Source organism: Hibiscus syriacus, unplaced genomic scaffold (assembly GCF_006381635.1).
Source record: "Hibiscus syriacus cultivar Baekdansim isolate YM2019G1 unplaced genomic scaffold, ASM638163v2 tig00110318_pilon, whole genome shotgun sequence".
Taxonomy (NCBI): domain Eukaryota; kingdom Viridiplantae; phylum Streptophyta; class Magnoliopsida; order Malvales; family Malvaceae; genus Hibiscus; species Hibiscus syriacus.
This window is the reverse complement of record NW_024062677.1, coordinates 1,425,995-1,431,713: the sequence shown is the minus strand read 5'-3', so window position 1 is coordinate 1,431,713 and position 5,719 is coordinate 1,425,995.

Here is a 5,719-nt window from a genome sequence, read left to right as displayed (position 1 = left end):
TATGATTTGAAAGGACTTTTTAAGGCACGTAATATAGGCCATGATTCACGGTTATGAAAAAAGGGATAAAGAGGCCCAAGTAAGTGTTTGCGGGTAATTGAACCAAGGATCAATTTGTTCTGGTTCCTTTCAATCTTGTATTGCTAAACTTGGATCTGCTCTGTAACACCCCAACCCGTATTCGACCTGAATACGAGTATGAGGTGTCACATTGACTTTTAAAACCACTTTCCTTTTCAAAATAGATGACAATTCAAATTTACATTGAAAATTGAATATCTTATATTGAATACAATCATATAGTTTTACAAAACTGATCAGAGCGTATTCTACTAAATCTTTATTTACATGCCAACTAAAATGAATATTATAAAATACATAAGATTCAAGTCTTTTCTGATCTGATCTTTGGGAAGGAGAAGCTGACATGACTTGCCTATCTTCAATCCCTTTTCATTTCTTCGGAACCTACGTGTGAAACACTCACACGCTAAGTCATTGACTTAGTGAGGCATTTAAACTAATAATAGAAACTCTAAATACTTATTGATTCATAAACATTTCATACAGTAATATCACAAAAAACTATAAACATTTCTTATAACAAATGTATACATACACATATCTAATCATTATTATCATTAATCTCATTATGTTCATTATGATCCTTATTATTACTAACATCATTATCATTATCATATCATATATATAACATTATTATCATTAATCTCTTTTTGTCATATGAACTTGTACTTATCATTTGTACACATCATATAACACATTTCATAAAAACACAAATAGCATTGCACAAGGTATATTTATGTTTTCTCTTTTATTTTCCCGTATATACTCATGAGAATTAAAGATATGTGAGTACATAGAGGTTGTGCACATATGTTGTCACCACAGCTCGTATAAAGTCCCACTGGGGCATATAAAATTGTCCCAAAAGACCTCGTAGATGTCCCGAAGGACCACATATATGTCCCGAAGGACCTCGTAGAACCCTCGACTCTTGACATGCCAACTATACCCCTAGCTCTCATAACACATAACATGTGCATTATCATTTATACATTTCATATAGTTGATGTCTCATAAACATATATCCACATGTTCACATAGTCACATAGCTCATCACATATATATGAAATTGTCAACACACCTTTTCGTCCTACTAGGATTCAAACTCCTAAAAATAGGATATAATTTTGCTAGGATTCAAACTCCTAAAAATAGGATAGAGTTCTACTATTATTTAAACTCTTAAAGATAGGATCCACAAGCATTATAAATAGTCATTGTAACTCACTATTGTAACACATTCGGAGGAGGATATACGAAATACCAAGCAAAAAATTACAAGCAACTCGTAGCCATTTTTCGAAGCATTTATATTTTGAAAGGTAAAGTTCATACCTTCGTATGTTATTTTTCCCTACCCTTGCTGTGTTTTGATTTCGAAAGAAAACTGAGAGAAGTGTTTTTGACCGATGAACAGGGGCATTTTCGAGATCTATTTTTGTAGATCTAGTCCCCGAGGCTTGTGTTTTTGAAAAAACTATTCGGATTTTTATAAACGGGTCGTGTGGATCCGCGTGTTTTATCATTTTTTTCTTCGATTGACTTTTAATTTTGACCCCTAATTCATTTTTTATTTTAATTTAACCCTTATTATTTATATGTATATTTGTATATATTTAATTATATTTTTTTATTTATTTATTATACTTTTTTTTTCATTTTTCTTTGCGTTATATTATATATTTTCCTATTATTATTAAATATATATATATTATTATTATTTTTTATCTATGTTTAGTTATTTACTATGTTTTTTACTATATTTTCCTAAGTTATATATATATTCTTACTTTATTTATTTTATATTTCTATGATTACTATTTTTTAGTTAATATTATATGTATATTATTTTTATTTATTATTATTACTATTTAGTATTTTATTATATATACATTTTTATATTTTTTATATATTTTTTATTATTTATTTATACTATTATTTATTTTCATATATTTTAGTTTCTTTGCTCTTATTATTATTTTTCTTTTAAAAAAAACACTTTACCTTTTTTATTCTTTTTGTATATATATTTTATCTTCATTATTTTATTTTATTCAATTTCATTTTTTCATCCAATTATTTTATGTTTATTATTATTGGTTTCATTTATTTCCTTAGTTTACTCTTTAGTTTTGTTACTTTCTTTATTATTATTATTTTTCTTTAAAATCTATTTTAAGGGTATTTCCATAAACTTATTAAGGGTAAGTAATTCAGATCAAATTTTACCTTTTAATTTAACTTGCAATTTTCTTAATCAAAGACAACTGGAAATTACGTAGTACCGAAAGAACGGTTCAAGGGTGCTAATCCTTCCTTGACCGTAACCGACTCCCGAATCCGACACATATTTGGAAAGACGTAGATCAGATAAGAAATAGGGTATCCGATCAACCCATTTATTTTAAATAAATGATCGGTGGCGACTCCAATCCACATTTTTCAAGTCGAAGCCCAATTCCGGGGCCCAACCGAAAGACGTTTGCGATAGCTTGGCGACTCCGTTGGGGACAGGTAAGTGAGTCAGGCTAAGGTAATTTCAGTTGTCTTTTTAACGAAAAGGGTAAGTTTAAATTTTAAGGTAACATTTCGATCATTTTTTATTTACTTTTGATTATATTTTCGGGTAAATAGTTGTACTAATTTATTTTCTCGTGATTTCAGCCTTCAAATCTTTTTTATTTAAGGCTCTATACCCGAGCTCTAAACCCTGTCTTAAGTGGGGGTGAAAGCGACGCCTTCGTGTGAATTTATTCACCGTGTGGGCCTAGCAAGTAGCCTTCGGGATTCATATACCTTATGTCTTCGTGTGAATTTATTCACCGTGCGGGCATAAGGGAATGTGTCCTCTCGAGTTTAACTTAGTCCACACAAGCCTGTGATAGGTTTAGGACTAAGGGTCTTGCAAGCCCAAGGGGGCACCAGCAAGGAGAACTCGGGTACCGTTTTTAGAACCTAAATCGGGAAACCATGGAGAATTAGAGCCTACCCCGAAACCACATTCCAAAACCTAAGATATTTTTACCTTAATCATTTTCTTTTTTGTGTTTTTTTTCTTTCGTCATTTTATTTTTATTTTTATTTTACTAATCCTTTTGCCTTTGTGTTTGTTTTCTAGCATTTGCATCATAACAAGAGGTTATTGATCCTTAAAAAACGTTTGTTAAACACAAAATAAATCCGAATTAATGGACAAAGGTGTTGTAATACAAGAGATTAAAAACGCTGAGGCATGACTATGGTCCGAGAAGACTCAGAAAGAGAAGGGAGACAGTCTTCAGGGAAATTATGTGTCAAAGCTTGTTAGTTACGCATCTGTCAGTCTGAAACAAAATGATGTCCAAGAACTGCGAAATATTTGGGACATTTGGGGGAATGACAGAAAGCAGAAGTTCAGCCAACGATATGGTGATATTGCCCTCTTACTCCATGTCAAGACTGATGAGCCCCTGCTCCAAGCATTAATTCAATTCTGAAACCCAGGATATAGCTGTTTCACCTTTAACCGGGAGGACATGGTGCCCATAATTGAAGAGTATACTACCCTACTGCATTGCGAAAATATCATACTAGAGAGGGCATATATGAAACACATCAAGAGTCAGCCTTTCAAGAACGGACTAACTAAGATTGTAGGGGTTGATGAAAAATGGGTGACTGATCGACTTTGACACAAAGGTAACGGGGAAGGAATCGAGTGGATCCATATAAAGCAACTAATGAAGAACCACCCCTGATGAATGGAAGACTATAGATCTTTTTGCACTGGGTCTGTACGGTTTGATTATCTTTCCGAAGACCTTGGGGTGCATCGACGCAGCCGTAGTAGAACTATTTGAACAACTTCCAAGGCGAGTCAACCCAGCACCGACCATCTTAGCCGAGACCTTTCGGTCTCTTAATCATTGCAGAAGAACTGTTGGAGGAAGGTTCATTGGATGTGTTCAGCTCCTTCAAGTCTGGATTCAAAGCCACTTCTGGAAGAATAACGGGGTTGCCTACCGCCGATTCAGCACTACCTATTCACCATTGGGAGAGTTCATCACTATGAAATGGCATGAAAGCCCTTCGAAGGAAGAATGGATGAAGGTCTTCACTCATCTTCAGGACCGGGATATTACTTAGAGAGCCCCCTGGTTATTTCTCAGTGACGTTCTTTTCTGATTTGGGGATTCTGACACTATGACCTTACTTGGACTTTGGGGTACAGTTGGGTATGCTCCGTTGTTGGCACTTAGATAGTATGGGGCACGTTAGTTTATCCCAGCAACATACGGATTATTTACATCAGAGTTTGTGTATCACGGTGACAATTATAAGAAGATGATCAAAGAGGCAGCCGAGTCATGGAAGAAAGTATCCCGAATGGATGTCGTGGCTGCCAGAGATATGCTTACTCCAGATTATATGGAGTAGCGAAGATTGAGAAAGAATGATAGCATCCCGATGCCAGACTGTGAAGACACCTGGACCATGGAGGAACATCCCAGGCCTGTCCCTTCTGAACTTGAGATAGTCAAGGCAGAGTTTGAAGCTGTGAATAATGAGCTAAAACAGAGAGTTAAGGAACTTGAAGCTGAACGTTATCAATGGAAACTAGATGCCGATTCTTAGAAAGATAGAGCAGACAAACTGGAAAGGGAGCAGAAAAAGAGTCTATTTTGAGCTTGAAGACTTGAGAAAGGGGTACCAAGATAAAGTCAAAGATAACTTCTGAGAATCCAACTCCTGAGAATCCAAATGGCTGATCTGGAGAAACAACATGAGAAAGATGGTAAAACAATAGCTTCAAAAAGCAAGCGAGTGAGCTTCAGATAGTGCCCTTCGACGGGGGTTTGCAGTGGCGTTTCTGTTGGGAGCAAGCACAACAAAGGGTGAAAGCCAGAGACGCAGTCATCCGAGATTTCCTGGATCAAGTACAGAAGGAAGCTCGCCATCTACACGGCCTGGCAAGGGAAGCTGGAGTGGTCCAACAAGGCATACAACCAGTGACAGATGAAAACAGAAGACTTGTCAACCTACTGGAAGCTGTTCGGGGTCTAGAGGATTTAGTCCGAATGTACCTTTGATTGTTTTTATGTCTCTTGCAAGATAAAACATTTTTTTCGAAATAAGGATTATTTATAATAATGGGCACTTTTCTGGATTAATGCCTCGAACATTTCATGCATTTTTTTCATTTTGCGTTGTGCATCTACATTTCATTTTTAAGCATGTTCATAAACATGAAATTTCTTCATTGAGGATCCGATGAAGTGGTTTTAACCACATGACACCACATGGAAGCAAGATTGTAACATCAAAAGAAAAAATTGAAAACAATACAATGGGAGCCTGATCAGCTGATTGTAGGACAAAACCTGCCAGGATGATCTAAGAAAAGAATCCCCATATCCTAAGGGCTACGATGTTGAAGCTGTTAGCTGTTACCACATAAGAAGCCCCAAACATTCCTCTGAAAACTGTAAGACGCTTGCCGAAGAAGGGGGCATGGCATATACCATTTGCACTTAGAGGATTGTTTTGTTTGAACACGTCTTTGATCTTTCATGTTTGCTTAATCTTTTAAATGATTGAATTTATGCTGCTTTCTAAGGTGGAGCAATTGAACAAATTTTAATCTTTAGTTCTTCGA